Genomic DNA, 17,907 nt, shown 5'->3' with positions numbered 1-17,907 from the left:
AATAAACTGGAAAAGGAAATGGTGAAATTACTCCAGTATCTTTGCCCAGAAAATCCCAAATGGGGTCACAAAGAGTAGGACATGACTGAGCAATAGCTAGTGCACTCCCAATAGAATGGAAGCTCCAAGAGAGTAGAAATTTTCATTTTTGTCTTTCCAGTACAATACCTTATGCACAGTAGCTGCTTAATGAATAGTAGTTGAATTGAACTGAATAAAATAAAACTTCTAGGTTTATCAGGAATGGCTAACATTGATGGCTTTTTGGGAGAACGTCTGTAATAGTCAATCTGCACCAACCCTTTTCCCCATATCCGAAAAAAAAAAATCCCTACAAAAAGCAACCAAAAAACCTCCCAATAGACCTAACTTCATAAGAGTTCTGATTATAGGCAATGAAGAAGAGTATCCAGTTGGAAATCACCTGAAAACTTAAATGCAAAATGAAAAATATATATATATGTATAATACATATAAGAAAATCCTTTCTTCCTCCATATGTCCGGGTAGTTGTAAAATGTTCATGAAACATTAGAGCATTATGTTTCACCATCAATTGAGCTCTGACTAAAGAGGGAACTGCCACTTTTTGGATCATCAACCTCATTTCCTGTGGAATTAAAATTTTCCCCCCTCTAATGCCTCCTGTTTAGGTACCATCCAAAGTGAAATGAGGGGTGACGAGTTCATTACTCAGAACAGCATAAGTGAAGGTCATCAAAACACTGAGCCATGTTCAGCAGAAACTTGTGTGTTCTCTGGAAAAACAAGCCCTTCAGGACATGCAAATGGGGAGGAAGGAAAAGCAGTTAGTTCTTAGAAGAGACTAGAAATAGCATAACCAGGATAGAGAGACTGGGGGGGTTGTCCATGTGGGAAGAAAGCACAATAAAGACAAACCACAGATGTGTACCATGTGGGCTGACAAAAAACGTGATTGTGCCGAGTAGGACAACATTTTTGAATGCATGCCACAGGTCCTATGTGCAACTGCTCTGGATTTAGGGATTTTTTTTCTGGTAGAGTTAGGGAAGTATTTAGATGAATAGCCTTGATAGGGTAGGAGACTCTCCAAAGTTAAGCCTACACTTGGCCACTGAAGCAAACTGGAATTATGAGTTTCAATCTGCAGTTATCTGAGCCAGTCTGCACAGGCCCAAGATTGGCATGAATCAGCACACTTGTAGTTAATTCTCTCATCTGTAATGAACCAGAAATACCAGTTTGTACAATCTGAGAATTGGTGTGCTTAAAGGCTTTCAAACCAGAACTTGTAATCATAGGATTCTAGATTGTAAAGCTGGAAGGGACCTTCTAGGTTGTCTAGTTCATCCACCCTGCTTTTCATTTAGGAAAATAAGGGCCAAAGAGGTCAAGTTAAATAAGTTGCTCAAGGTCACATAGGTAGTAATTAGAAGAAGTGGGCTTTAAGTTCTATCAGTTTTCTTGACTCCAGATCCAATATTCTTTTCGTCATAATTGCTGAGTGGTTTGTTTTGGTGGCTTCATGGTGAGCCAACCCAGGAAGAGAAAAGAATAATATCGGCAGCATTGATTTTGCATATGACAATAGCTGATGATCATAGAGCATTTTAGAGCTATTATCTCAATAGATCTTTACAACAATACTTAAGGAGGAGACTATAAACATTATTAGCTCTGCTTTTTATGTCTGAAAAAACTGAGCCTCAGAGAGATGAAATAAATGCCTTGCCCTGGGATTGTGGAAAAACTGAGACCTGAACCAGCTCTTCTCCTTTCAGAGAGAAAGCCAGTGCTCTCTCTATGAAACAACTATCTTCTCATGTAGGCCTGTGTTTCAAGTTGGAGAATCATTATAATTATTTGTGATTACTGAAACACCAAAAAAAAAAGTTGATGAAAGTAAGTCTGTGTTTTCTGTCTATATAATGAACTACACAAAATGCTAGATCTCTTTTACAATCAGATCATTAATCAGAAAGATACTTTTCAGGACAAAAACAAGAATAAGGAAGCCTAAATAGTCTAATGATGTCTTGGTGAAGGGCTTCAAAGGATGTGAGGAGAGAATGTGATTCTCACACTCAGGTGTGATTCTGAAACTCAGATTTCAGATGTATCACATGTATCACAGCATCTCAGATTTAAAGCTGGAAGAGATTGTAGGCTTCATCTAGTAGAACCCCTTCATTCTACAGACGAGGAAACTGAGGTTGAGATGGGTCAAATGAATTGTTCAAGTATTCCAAGGTTATAGTAAATGGAAAAAGTTATGAGAAAATTTTAATAGAATCAAAATGTGAATCCATCAGCGTAAGTCACTAAGAAATTTTAAATAGTAATTTAATACACTGACTAATTCTGTTTTTAACTATACATAGCATCAATTTTCTAATCTTCATTTCTTTTTTTTTTAATTCAAAATAAAACCAAACCTGGTTTCCTTTCAATGATTCAAGATTAGTTGTTAAATTCTCTTCTCTAATTTCAGCTGAAGCTGAAATCCATTTTTAAATTAGTACAATTTTATTGTAAATTTAAATTTAATTTAAAAAACACAGTTATGTGTGAATTTTTTCCCCATCAGCAGTAAGGGAACCTTAAAGTTCATAAATTCTATGATTCTATGACTATGACTAGCTGGATAGATCTGGGGAATGAAGTCTATGCTGTTTTATTTTTCACATGGATGTATCAGGAGCAGCAGAACCAATGTCAACTGCCCCCAGAATACCCTGGTCTGTAAGCTTCTAAGCACAAAAGCTGATCTGTGGGGAGAAGGAACAATTTTCTGGGGCCACATGCAGCTGCTGCTAGTTTGTGCCAGAACTTTAGCCATCTTGACGGTAGTCCAAACCTAGGCTATCAGTCATTCGTGTGGGGGCAAAGAGAAGCAGGTGTTCCTGAAGGACCTTTTCATTCTTAATCACCCTCCCCCTGCATTGAGAACAGCTCGTGGTGGGAATGCTCTGAGGTACGGTTGGAGTCAAATGACCATTTCCATCACAGCAGCCATCCTCTTTGATCCTGGAAAGATGGGATTCTGTAAGACTATCAGATAATGTTCTATTTAAAAGAGCTAAAGGAGTTATTTATTTTAGTATGTCCTCATTTAAGAGTGCAGCTCTTTCATTGTAGGAATATAAACATTCAAATGTATTGTTTTCAATTTTAAGACTACAGCCACAATTCATGTATCCATCTCTATGTGGATTACAGCTTCTGTATACTTAAAAACCACATATTGTTTTCTTCTTCTCAGGATATTAATGACATTGAATGTGCTCCCTTTAAGGGAGTACAATTGTTTAAGAATTTGAATTAAAGAAAAATGGTCAAAGTGATAAAAGGAATATTTGTCTCTTGTTTATCTTCACTTAGGAAACCCAACTGTCCTACTTTGATAGATCTGTGATTTTATGAGTGTGGTGTACTGCTGATGACAATCCAAACCATTTCATGGCTTCTCATCAGTGTCTTGTCATAATAATAATAAAGATACATTTTATTTTACCACAACAGGTACTTCACTCCAAATATTAAATAAATTCCATTACAAAGTATATTTGCAGGGTATAGGGAGAGGAGGTAGAGGGCAGCAAATAAAAAAAAGAAAAAAAACAAACTCCAATTAGTTTAATGATTGTTAACAGAAAGGAGCAATGTGTCCTTTGCCTTTGATTGTTACTAATAAATGATTGCACATATAAGCATGGTACTAACATTATCTATTGTACTTGTCTTTCTATGTTGACTTTATGTTACTGTAGTCATTATCAACATCATTGGGGGGGCTTTGCTTTCTTTACTTTGCTTCATTTTATACAAGTCTTTGTATGTTTTTCTTTATTCCTTAATTTGTCATTCCTTTTGGAACTTTCCATTTAATTCATATGCTATAATCTGTTCAGCTACTTCCAAATTATTAGAATTAGGATAGAAAAATATTTTGTTTCCAGACATTTTCTATCATAAAAAATGCTAGTATAAACATTTTTGTACAGATGTCTTTTTTCCTGATGTCAGTGACTTCCAGTAGTGAAATCTTCAGGTCAGAGGACAAGAAGAATTTAGCAACTTTTTCTTGCGAAATAACAAATTGTTTTTCAAAACATTTGAACAAATCCACAATTTCACTAATAGTGAATTAGTGTGTCTATCTTTCCACAGTCCTTCCAATGATGTTTTCACTATATTTTAAAGTCTTTTGCTAAGCCTTGTCCAAGTTTTAGGGTTATTTTAATTCAAGAATTTGGCCAAAAACTGTAGCCAAAATCACTTTTTGGCTAATCTGGTGATGAGCTCTGGAAATTTAGCTAGACTGGTCCTTACATTAACTTATCTTTTTTTTTTTTTTTAAAGAGCATTTTATTTTTTTCAATTACATGTAAATGTTAACTTTTTTACATGGATATTAATAATTTTTATTTATTTTTGGAAACTTCTTAATCTTTGACCTATATATATATATATATATATATATATATATATATATATATATATTTTTTTTTTTTTTTTTTTTTTTTTTTGGAGAATGACTCAGTCTTATATATTTGTGCTAATTGCTTACAGATTTTGGATGTTAGGCTTTTTATCAGATATTTAACTTCCAAGTTTCCCTCCACATTCATATATTTTACACTGCTTTACTGACTAGCTCTGTAGATCTCAATTGATTTTATTTATGCAAAAAGCTTTTTAAATTGTATATATTTGAGATTGCTTATTTTGTGGTTTTTAAATGATCTCTCTTATCACAGAAAAAAAAAACATTCATTCATCTTTAGTTTTTTTTTTTTAAGGGTGTGATTTTATGTTTAGAAATTTGTATAAGAAATTTAAGAAAGATGGTAAGTGATTTTTCATTTTGTTTTTATATCCCCAAGACCTAGAAAAATGATTGTACACGATAAGTAATGTAATAAATTCTTCTTGAATTGAACTTATGTGCTTCTGCTTGTCAATGTAATTTTTAAAAATGTGTCACTTAGATCCCAAAGCAATAATCCAGCTTTATCTGACAGGGGCAGAGTATGGTGAGGTTAAAGATTCCTTTTTTTCTGGACACTATGCTTCTACTAAAATTGCCTGAGACCCCGTTTCTCCTCTTTTGATTCCATGGAGATAATCTTGAAAGTTATACTGATAAAGTTCAAGTTTTGGTAATCCTTTCCTTATAAGCTAAAAAAAGATTCAAGTATAAATCCAGTGATGTGATTTGATACATAATTGTTGTCTGAGGACCAACCTTGATAAGTTTTCAGGGCTTATCACCAAAAGTTAGCCAAAGGGGGTGTATTTTTTGGCCACAGAAACTGATGTGGTATGCATTATGGTAAGAAAATCCCCACATATGCAGTCTTGAATCCTTGAACTTTGTGATTACATCAGCTTTTTTTGGCTATCTTGTCATACTATTGGCACATATTAAATTTGATGACCCCTTTCCCATAAACTATTTAGCAACATTTCTTAATCTGTATGTGTGCAACTGATCTTTTCAGTCCCAGTTTAGAAATTTACATTAAATTTCACCTCCTCAGTTTGTTTCATTCTTCTAGCCTATTGGCTTTTATGATTTTTACTAATCTAATACGTCATCTATCAATTTGATAATTTGATATTTAGCAACTAAAACTATTTTTCTTAAAACACAGATGTGATCACGTCACCCTCTTATTCAATAAAGTCTGGTTGTTCCCTGTTGTTGTTCGTCCTTTATTTCAAAAAGGTTCAATGACATCATTCCATGATATCATTATCTGAATTGGATTTAAGTGAGAGTTGCATAAACAGTTGCATAAACTTGTCAGCCTTACTATTTCTTCCAAAGTGATTGAAGTCCAATGGAAAGACAAAAAGTCAAGATGATTGTGATGGGCCAAGATGCAGTGGATGATCTTGCTGTCTTTGGTGTCTGAGCTCTAAGTTCTCCACAGTACCTGCTTTAGCCTCATGGCTATTGGAAAAAAATTTTCTCACCCACCGGGGGGAGTCTTTACAAGCTTGGGGGTGGGCATCTCCATAACTCATTGATGGATTTGAGGTCTGTTAGTTATACTGAGGTATATGGCGTATTCAGGAGGATTATCACATTTTGTGTGAAAGTTTGTTCAACTTTTTTCAGGGCTCCTTATCCACTTTTGGTGTCCACTTCTACCAAACTTTCACCTGTGTTTCCAAGAAACTCTAGTATGCCTGGTGGCCACATCCTGGTAAAATCTGTACCCTGTTACTGGTAGGATCAAATATAAACTTTTTTGTTTGATATTTACAATTCTTGACAAACTGAGTTTTTCCAGTATTCTTACACATTATTCTGTTCCATGTACTCTTTGATTCAATCATACTGGACTACTCACTATTTTATATCCATAGTGCTCCATCTTCAGTCTCTTTGCCTTTGCCCAAACTGTCTCCAATGTCTGGAATGCATTTCTTGCTCATCAATGTCTCTTGGAATGTAATGTTTTCCTTTAAGACTCAAGTTTAAGTGCCACCTTCTACTACAGTGCATCTTTTCTAATCCTCCCATTTGCTAGTGCACTCTTTCCCCAAACTATCATATATTCATTTTGTACATATTATGTATTTCTCACTTGGATGCACTACTTTGAGACTTCTCTGACTTTTCTACCATACCACAGGAAACTCAGTATAGGAATAACCTTCCTAAAGGGTGATATTGAATCATTAGTTATCACTTTTGGAATGATATTGTTCAGAGGTCTTGGTGGTTAAGTTGACTATAAGGTCTATGTGAGTCAATATTTGCTTATCACTTTTTTATAACACATGATATTCTATCACAATCATATTCCACAACTTGTTCAGTCATTTCCCAATTGTTGAGCATCTCTTTAATTTTCAATTCTTTGTGACCACAGAAAGAGCTATTATAAATATTTTTGTACATATGGATCCTTTTTCCTTTTCTTTAATCTCTTTGAATCTTTGGGTCAATAAGTGCTAATGGAGACATTGCTGGATCCACGGGTAGTATGCATAGTTTTATAACCTTTTGGGTGATAAATTATTTTCCAGTAGGTTGAATCAATTCATAATTCCACCAATAGTGCATTTGCATCTCAATTTTCCCACATCCTTTCTAGCATTTGTGGTTTTCTTTTTCTGTCATATTAGTCAATCTTATAGGTATGAAATGGTACCTCAGAATTGCTTTAATTTGCATTTATCTAATCAATAGTGATTTAGAACTTTTTTATGTAACTATAGTTTTTCTCTCTTTTTTTCCCCCCAAAAAACTATCTGTTCATATCCTTTCACTATGTATTAATTGGGGGAATGACTTGTCATATATTTGACTCAGTTTCCTATATATTGGGAAATGTGAGCTTTAGCAGAGAAACATATTGTAAAGTTCCCCCCATGCCCGCCAATTTCTTGTTTTCCTTTGAATTTTGTCTATATTGATTTTGATTGTGCAAAAACCTTTTAATTTCACATAATCAAAATTATGAATTTTACTTTATCCATCATTAACTGGTCTCATATCCATAGATCTGCTAGGGAAATATTTCCATGCTACTCTAACTTACTTATGATATCACCTTGTACATCTAAATCATTTACTCATGATTTGATATACATTATGAAATGCTGGTTTGTGTTTAGTTTCTATCACACTGCTTTCCAGTTTGCCCAGCAATTTTGTTAAGTTTTTGCACCTAAAACTTGGATCTTTGGGTTAATCAAATACTAGATTACTACAGTCTTTTGTTGCTGTGTATTATGTATTTAATCTATTGCACTGATCTGTCTGTTTCTTAGGTAGTACCATATTGTTTTGATGATTAGCACTTTATAATATAGTTTGAAATCTGGTTGCTAGACTGCCTTCCTTCACATTTTCCCCCATTGATTCCCTTGATGCTTTTAACCTTTTGTTCTTTTAGATGACTTTTGTTATTTTTCCTAGCTCTATAAAATAAATTTTTGGTAGTTTGATTAGTATGGCATGGATAAGTAAATCCATTTACATAGAATTGTCATTTTTATTTTGTTGATAGTCCCTAGTTTTGGGAAGGATAATAATAAAATAGAAACTTTACAAGGACAACCAGGGAATAGAAAAACCTCAAGTTCATGCCAAAAGAAGACCTGTTTGAGGCTTTGATAGGCTTGTAAGAAATTTTTAGGTAATTGAAAGGTTGCCATTTTCTTGTTTGGTTTGGACCCAGAGGTCAGAAATGGGAATAATGAGTGGTAATTGTAAAGAAGTAAATTTAGACTTGGATATAAGGAAAAGTTTCCAAGATAGTTTTCTTCCAAAAGAGGAAATCCTCAGGAGGTGGAAAATTTCCTCCCATTTTGATGCCTTCAAAAGAAAACTAGATGACTACTTGTCTATTTTCTTGTAAAAGAGTTGATTGTTGTCCTTCATTCTAGAAAAGGGCCATAATGATATCAGAGTCAAGTTACAGTGTGTTTGACTGTGGAGACTGATTCTTTTGGGGTTATTTGCTGGACTGAATGGTTGCTGAGGTCTCTGTGATTTTTGCATCATCCTGCATATACTTATTCACCTGTGTGAATTTTCATCTCACATCCCTCTATTTGCAATGATAAATGAGGATCATTTCTCTCCAAAATCTAGAGATACTATCTTCCCTTGATCTATGCTCTAGTAACCATTTCAAAAAAAGAAAATGTTGATAATCTGGTATGACCTATTCTTGATCATCCCATGCTGACTTGATGATTACTGCTTTTCTTTAAAAGTATATCCATTTAATAATTTTGCTAGGAATAAAAACTCATCTTGATCATCAATAGCTTAAGGAAATAACTTTCTAATGCCTTTTAAAAACAAAGGTTTCAGAACACCATTAGTCTGGTATCCTATCTCCATTTTTCAACAATACAGTGACTCAATAATCACATTGCTAAGATTTTTTTTTAGTACCATGGGGTATTGCTCATCTTGGATAAGATATTCTAATTCATTGGAGGTGATTTAGAGATCTCAATTTACAGATAAGTTTCTTTGGAAAAGGAAATATAAATTAAGGAAGAATTGTATGATTCTGTCTTTTATTCTTATCATTTATCTATTCCTATCTTCCCCTTCTTTTCTTTTTGTTCTTAATTTAGCAAAAAAGAGCACTTTTTCATGTCTTTAGCCTTTATAGAAAGCCTCAGATTTTCTTGATCATTAGTGTTCTTGACATTTGTAGAGAAATGTGATAGTTTGTTTTTTACCCTCTTCCTCCTCTTCCATACTTCTCTTTAAAATTCTGGGATTTGTCAGTGTTCCTTGTACATATATACTGATCTTTAAAGATATTTCCTCTTTTGCTTTCTGATTGTAATAATTTTTTGTTTGCATCAACAGGATTTTTTAAATAACATGTTCTGTTCCTCCTAAGATTCTTATCATTTCTACTTTGGCAATTAGTTCTTTTTCCCTTTTCTCTATCGTTTCCTCATTAGTTAGTCAGCTCCAGAATAGTATTTCTCTTTATGGAGAAGGTAAGTCAAAGAATTTATCAATTGTTCTGTTTCTGTTTTTGTTGGGGTGGGCTGCAATACATGTCCTGCTAGCTGTAGTCCTTGTCACTGATATATCCTGACTCTTTGCTATCTTTATGATCTGCTTCTGAGAACTCATGATACATGTCCTGTTCTGGTCAGGTCTTATGTAGTATATGCTATTATAATATTTCTTTTTCTGTACATTCACTGAGCCCTACACATATATGATCTCTATGCTTTCCCCTTGAGGTTCAAGTTTGGTGCATTTACATACAATTTTCCTCATTGATTAAGAAAACGACTACTTAACATTCCAGGTCTGTGTAAAGGAGAGAATTGGCAAGAGTTTGGGAGAAACGAGTTACTTTTCTGGCTTCTGGCTTCTAGAGAGGAAAACCTAAGGTCCTGCCTCTCTTCAGGGAGAGAAAAAAAAGACTGAAAAAAAGTAGACATGCAAAGAAGCCGGTACTTCAACATATTTCCAATTTCCAGCTTCCCACAGTAGAAACTTTTTGGAATTTCCCCTTGTGTTAGTTCAGAAACTTTCTCAATCAAGCTGACAAATTTCAACTCGTCTACCAGGAAAGTCCTTTAACTCTGCATATTGTGTGATATGTTCCAATTTGTATAACATCTTTGATTCGTTTGCTATCAGTTTGGGGAAGTGAATCCATTTGCAGCTCTTCACTAGTTGTGATGTAATTAGCATTTAGAAGAGTTAGGCATTTGGATATAACTTGGAGCACTTCTTCCCTTTAAGGGATAGTAATTAGGAAGGTATATTGCACCTGAAAATCATTTGCTTTAGATAAGCAATGTTTAAGAAAATCAATTTTTTAGTCTGGTATCTGCTCTCTGAAGAGAACATAGTTGGCCAGTCTTGTGGCTTTTCTACTCCCTTTTTAGAAAGGAATCAAAACATCACTTGGAGAGCACTTTTTCATGTCTTTAGCCTTTATAGAAAGCCTGAGATTTTCATGATCATTAGTGTTCTCGACATTTGTAGAGAAATGTGACAGTTTGTTTTTTATCCCCTCATCCTCTTCCATACTCATCTTTAAAATTCTGGGATTTGTCAGTGTTCCTTGTACATACATACTGATCTTTTAAGGTAGTTCCTCTTTTGCTTCCTGATCCAAACTGTGATAGGGATGTCTAGATGGTATCTCATTGTAAGTAATACTTAGACAAACCAATGTGGACATGCACATGAGTTATATGGGTAACATACACACATATTCTACACATGGAAAATAGAAAATATATCCATCCTAACTGGTTGTGATCAGGTAAACATTTCTGGGGTAATAATGACAAATTTGTAGTTACAGATAACATATTTGATATACTTCTCAGCTTCTATTTTCTTTCCTCCTAGGCATTCCCTATTTGAAGAATGGTGGAATTTCTTTGCTGGTGACATCTCTTCCCTGAACTAAAGAAATGGTAAAAAAAATAACCAGAAATATTTGACTGGTGATTTTCCACCTTCCTCTTTCCTTAAAGAAATAAAATTATTCTACAGTAAATGGTCATGGAAACTGTTTGCTTTGGATGGGTTTGTCCTGCAAGAGTGAAGAGAGCCCTCATATTCTGTTTTCTTGCCAGTGTGGAATTTTTTTCCTTATTTGCCAAGGCCTTCCTATTTCCAGTAATGAAATTCAGTTGGTGAAATAGATTTGGCTAGGAGCAAGTGTGGCAAGGACCTAGGAAAAGATTAGTTTGAAAACATACTGTAACTGTAACTTTAATAGGTAATTTGTGCTAATCATTAGATACTATACATTATAATCTCTAATTTATAATTTCCTTACTCTGTCCCCCTTTGTCTCTCAAGGAGAAGTATCATACATGAAGGTACTTCATGCATCCTTAAGTGCCCTTTCTTATTGCCACCCATATGCCCATCATGCAGGGTAGGGGAGGTGTCTTGTGTAGTTTGGCACAGATCCGGACATACTAGATCTATGAGTTATAAAAGAGGGTATGGTCAGGTTATAACGAGCATATAGCTGGGTGCGGCTGAAGGAAACCAATTGGCAGAAATTCTTGCTTCGACTCACTACACTTCTGGATTTCCTTGGAGAGAAGGAAGGAGGAGACTATTTTTCTCCTTTCCCTTTCTGGGAGTCTATACATGTAGTCTGACTTTAGAAAAGGTTCTTTCTCTTTAGACATATGGCTGGAGAAGAGTATTATAAGGAAATGAGAGTGTGTGAAGAAGAGACTAGTCTTTCTTCAGCATATGGGTGTGTTGAATAGATTTATTGAATGTTCAGCTATGCAAAGACTATGCAGGTCTTAGTGGCTTTTATCAATGTTATGATCATTGACACTAACACCACCAAAAGAACAGAGAAGAGCTCCAAAGGTGGGATCTTATTGGTGAAAATCAGTGTGAAATATTTTTTATGTCTTTACTCTTTTGTTTTCTTAGATTTGAAGAAGTAGAAGGGAAGAAAATTGTTTGTTGGAGAGTAAGAAGGGAAAAAATAGAAGAATTATTCTGGCTTTTTGGAGAATCTGAGTAAACTAAATTATCTGTTTTTTTCTTTCTAGCATGAAGAATTAGTCATAATACCCTATAAAAGAAATTGCTCAAGAACATAATTCTGCCCTGTTACATTTCTTCTAGGATCAGATCCTTTTCACAACTTTCCATGAGAATACTACCCTGGGGTATGCTGGGACTAGGTGGCATCTCAAAGAGTCAATTGTCAAATTTTCAACATGTGTTTATATCTCAGAAATCAGTAAATGCTATAAATCAGAGTTTGATTTGTTATTGATTATTTAGGTTTAAGAAAGCAATGGAGAAAATATTAATAATGTAGGTTAAAGTTAAATGTATATCCTGCACACATTTTGGGGGAAGAGATAATTGTCAAACATTTACCAGCATTCCCTAATACTATCCTTTGGTCCTCTTTATGTTGAGTTCTATCTTACTAACTTCTAAACCTAGGCTCCCAGCAAATTATAGAAACAATTAATAATTTCACCCAAGATAATGACAATGATGAGACATCATACCAAAATCTGTGGGATGCAGCTAAAGTTCTATCTTACTAACTTCTAAACCTAGATTTTTCTTGGGCAAAAGTTGAGAGTGAGAAGGGAGAAAGGAAATGGTTTAGAGGATGTTAGAGAAGAAAGGCGATAATGAGAAAAAGGTGTCTTGGATTTGATGGTTTCTTTCACTGGCTACTTGGTGATCCTATTGAGTCTAAATAGTGTACTTGTTTGTCCAAAGTAGCCTCAGAGGGGTGGCAATGTGTTGGGGAAAAGTTTTTAACAGATTTTCTGAATACATAAAACATGTACTAAATGCATATGTGAAACAACTATGATTTGGGGGGAATGCCTCTACTAGACACAGAAAAAAAAAACTATAGCTCATTTTCTTTTTTATTTGTACTAAATAACTCTTCTAACGCAGTTCTAGTCCGGCCTGTTGCCCTGCCACAGCTAAATTGCTGTGATCATGTCATAATATTATGATAATGAAGTACTTTAGTTCTTCTTTCTTATTTTTCACTCTTTTAATATTTCTGTTCACTATAAACTCTGAAGAAGTCATGGATTTCCCCTTCTGAATTCCCCCTTATATCCCATTTCTATTTGTCCAAACATTTCCCAAACTTTAGGAATGTTCAAATCATCAATAAGACCCAATGGAATTTTCTTGCCTTTTGCAAAACTGTAATTGGACCCATATTTGTGTTGTGATTTACCTTTACTGCTAATGCCATTCTCATATGAACCCTCTTCACATAGAGCTAGCAACATTCTAATGTGAAAATTTGATTAAGAAAATAACAAACATTTCTACAAATTAATACTTTAATTCAATTCAAAGTTCTAATTTGATGAGAGTCTCATGGAAATGAAAACTAAAATGGAATAGAAATGAAAGACACAATAGACTACATTTATTTTGGGACCATTATCTGCTTTTAACTCAGATCGTTGTTGCTGCTTGACATATGCTTAGGCACCTGCTGATTTCTTTTAGTACCTGTGTACATGACAGAGTTTTATTTTTGTTTTGGATGTATATGGTACTTAAGTATAATTGAAATTTTAATTGTAATTGAGAAAAGTCATTTCTCATTCACTAAATTATTTTTACTATGTATTACTTCCATGGGTGTACATTTATTTTCTTGACAGAGAGGATTTTCAAGTATAATAACATATGGGTATAACAAAAGATCTGTTGGCTCTAGGGAGCCTGAGTGCCCTCCCCATTAAAGAACAACAGACTGGGTTTGGTTTTGGGTTTGGACTGAAAGAGAAAGATCATACTTTTTGTCTCTGACTCTTTACAACTGCAATCTGGAACCCTGAGAAAAATCATAACTCATGTTATTCTATTTTTAGGGTCTCTCCAAAGAGGTTTACAGGGTCCCAGCTAGAATCAGGACTGATCAGGACTGATCTGTCCCAAAGGCAGATCAGAGATAGGACAACTATTTTTTTTCTTTATCAGAAAACCATTTTTTTTTTCAACACAAAAGACTCAAAAGCACATGACTAAAAGTTAAAACATGAAATAATAATCCATAATGCTTAAGGTATTCTCCTATAAGTTGATACTTGAAACATTGAGATAAACATAATGGGATTGCTAAATAGTTTTTCACTTTTTACTCTTGTTCTTCACATATATGCATAATAATCTGAAAGTTCCTATCTTTTGACTAGCATTTTGAAAAGCAGGGCTTGGTGCCACATAATTAATTAATTAAATTCATTAATCACATTAATTAATTAAAAGTGATGTTTTTTGGTTTCTCAGTGCATATAAAAGTTATGTTTATACTATGCTGTAATCTATTAATTGTGCATTAGTTTTTGTTACTAATGTGTATATCTTAACTAAAAATTTTTATTGCTAAAAACTGCTAACCATTACCTGAGCCTTTAGTGAGTTCAAATTATTTTGTTGATGGAAGATCTTGCCTCAATATTGATGGCTGTTGATTGATCAGGGTGGTGGCTGCTGAAGAATTAAGTGGATGTAGCCATTTTTAAAAACAAGACAAGACCCAAAGATACCAACATTAGGGACAAAAATTCATTATTCAGAAGAAACTGTTGGGAAAACTGGAAATTAGTATGGCAGAAATTAGATATGGACCCACACTTAACACCATATACCAAGATAAGATCAAAATGGGTCCATGATTTAAGCATAAAGAATGAGATCATAAATAGATTAGAGGAACAGAGAATAGTCTACCTCTCAGACCTGTGGAGGAGGAAGGAATTTATGACCAGAGGAGAATTAGAGATCATTATTGATCACAAAATAGAAGAGTTTGATTACATCAAACTAAAAAGTTTCTATACAAACAATACTAATGCAAACAAGATTAGAAGGGAAGTAACAAATTGGGAAAATATTTTTAAAAGGAAAGGTTCTGACAAAGGTCTCATTTCTAAAATATATAGAGAACTGACCCTGATTTATAGGAAACCAAACCATTCTCCAATTGATAAATGGTCAAGGGATATAAACAGACAATTCTCAGGTGATGAAATTGAAACTATTTCCACTCATATGAAAAAGTGTTCCAAATCACTACTGATCAGAGAAATGCAAATTAAGACAACTCTGAGATACCACTACACACCTGTCAGATTGGCTAAGATGACAGGAACAAATAATGATGAATGTTGGAGGGGATGTGGGAAAACTGGGACACTAATACATTGTTGGTGGAGTTGTGAAAGAATCCAGCCATTCTGGAGAGCAATCTGGAACTATGTCCAAAAAGTTGTCAAACTGTGCATACCCTTTAACCCAGCATTGCTGTTATTGGGATTATATCCCAAAGAAATACTAAAGAGTGGAAAGGGACCTGTATGTGCCAAAATGTTTGTGGCAGCTCTTTTTGTTGTAGCTAGAAACTGGAAGATGAATGGATGTCCATCAATTGGAGAATGGTTGGGTAAATTGTGATATATGAAGGTTATGGAATATTATTGCTCTGTAAGAAATGACCAGCAGGAGGAATACAGAGAGGCCTGGAGAGACTTACATCAACTGTTGCTGAGTGAAATGAGCAGAACCAGAAGATCACTATACACTTCAACAACAATACTGTATGAGGATGTATTCTGATGGAAGTGGAAATCTTCAACATAAAGAAAAGCCAACTCACTTCCAGTTGATCAATGATGGACAGAGATAACTATACCCAGAGAAGGAACACTGGGAAGCGAATGTAAATTGTTAGCACTACTGTCTATGTACCCAGGTTACTTATACCTTCGGAAGCTAATAATTAATGTGCAACAAGAAAAAGGTATTTACACACATATATTGTATCTAGGTTATATTGTAACACATGTAAAATGTATGGGATTACCTGCCATCGGGGGGAGGGAGTGGAGGGAGGGAGGGGATAATTTGGAAAAATGAATAAAAAAAATAAAAAAAAAAAAAACAAGACAAGAGCAAAATTTGCTATATTGATCAACTCTTCCTTTCAATAAAGAGTTCTCTGTAGCACATGATTCTTTTTGATAGTATTTTACCCACACTAGAACTTTTTAAAAAATGGACTCAGTCCCTCAAACTGTGCTGCTGCTTTATCAACTAAGTTTATGTATTATTCTTCAATATTGCTGTATTTCAGGGAGCAGGGAGACCTGAGGAGAGGGAGAGAGATGGAAGATAGTTGAGCAGTTAGAATACACATATTGTTTATCAGTCAAGTTTGTAGTCTTTTTTGGGTGTGGTTTATAGCACCCCCAAAACAATTACAATAATAATGTCAAAGATCTCTGGTTCTGCTCACTTCTTTTTACATTAGTTAATCTAGGTCTTTCAGAATTTATCTGAAACCACTCTACTCTTCATTTTTTTTTAATATCATAGTACTCCATCATAATCATATACACAACTTGTTTAGCCATTAGAATTGCTTATTTTAAAGTCTGTTGAATAATCCATCAGCTGTTGCTGAAAAGTGACAAATCATCTTTGATGATGATCATAGAAATGAGAGGAGGGACTGATTAGAAGCCTCTGGTTGCCTATGTCTTTTATCAAGGGGCCCATTGGAAATAGTTGGAACATATATTCTTGGAAGTGGCCCAGTTTTAGTTATGATCCATGGGGTGGGCTTTAGGTAGAGCAGATTGGGAGTGTGGGGTGGCAAATAATTCCTCTCTCTATGCCTTAGTTCTCTCCATCTTTGAAAAAGAAGGAGTTAGATTGGGTACCCTCTGAGGTCCCTTCTTTAAGTTTTATAACTGAAGAAGTTAAGGTTCAGAGTTGTCCAATCTCCAGACCAGCATTTATAATAAACTCCAATACGCACACTCTCTGTTTTTGTCACGGTCTCTGTCTGTCTCTTTGTCTCTCTGTTTCTCTGTCTGTCTCTGTCTCTATGTGAATATATATATCTCCATGGCAAATGAAAATGAAGAAAGGCCATACTTCACCTTAACCCTGTGGCTTTGACACAAAGAATGCAGTCAGGCCAATGGGAAGGGCCAGACCTGATGTAGGTAAATAGTGGTTTATTGCCCCGGAAGTATTTTTTTCCCTACCTATTTTGCTTGTTTCAGTTTCTCTATCTTTACATTGAAGATAATAATAGCATCTGCCCAGGCTTATAATGAGAAACAAATGAGAAAATATTTGTAAAGCAATTTGTAAACTTTAAAGTTATAAACATAAAGCTTGGAATTATTATTAAGGAGAAAGAACTGATTTCAATAAAAGGCAAAATCTTTTTTGGAACTATGACAACTGACCTAATTTATGATTTTTTTTTTTACCAGACTTGCAATTTCATCAGTTTAGGAGCAGGCAGTGAGACAATTCTCTCAATGCAGATCAGAAACTTTTCTTCAAATTATAGTCTTTAAAAGTTGTCTGGGGCAGAAGTATCCAACATGTTATGACATGCTGAGATATACAGCCCACAATATTCCTGAGTGCTGGCCAAGCCAATTAAAATATAATTCAGAAATATTTAAGAAAATTAATCGAATCTCAACCTTGCACTCTCGGATTTAGACAAATCAAACCACAAAACAAATAAGAAAGAAATTAAAAAAGTAAATAGAACATTAGAAAAACTAGGTATGATAGACCTTTGGAGAAAACTGAATGGCAATAAAAAGGAATATGCTTTCTTCTCAGCAGTTCATAGAACCTATACAAAAATAGACCATATATTAGGACATAAAGATCTCAAAATTAAATGCAGGAAGGCAGAAATAATAAATGCCTTCTTCTCAGATCACAATGCAATAAAAATTACATTCAATAAGAAGTTAGGGATAAATAGACCAAAAAATAATTGGAAACTAAATAATATCATTTTAAAGAATGACTGGGTGAAACAGCAAATTATAGAAACAATTAATAATTTCACCCAAGATAATGACAATGATGAGACATCATAC

General features: G+C 34.4%; 1 long non-coding RNA gene across 1 annotated transcript in view; it reads left to right on the top strand.

The window, feature by feature from the left end:
* Positions 1–14,873, top strand: part of LOC141560567 (uncharacterized) — an 88,187-nt gene extending 73,314 nt beyond the window's left edge. Inside the window, exon 4 of the long non-coding RNA XR_012487746.1 lies at positions 10,856–14,873. This is a non-coding gene — a long non-coding RNA (uncharacterized LOC141560567). The remainder of the gene's footprint in view (positions 1–10,855) is intronic.
* Positions 14,874–17,907: the final 3,034 nt, after the last annotated feature.

The sequence above is a fragment of the Sminthopsis crassicaudata genome, chromosome 3, assembly GCF_048593235.1.
Source record: "Sminthopsis crassicaudata isolate SCR6 chromosome 3, ASM4859323v1, whole genome shotgun sequence".
NCBI classification, from domain to species: Eukaryota; Metazoa; Chordata; class Mammalia; order Dasyuromorphia; family Dasyuridae; genus Sminthopsis; species Sminthopsis crassicaudata.
The sequence above is the reverse complement of the archived record's forward strand: the minus strand, read 5'-3'. Positions and strand labels throughout refer to the sequence as shown.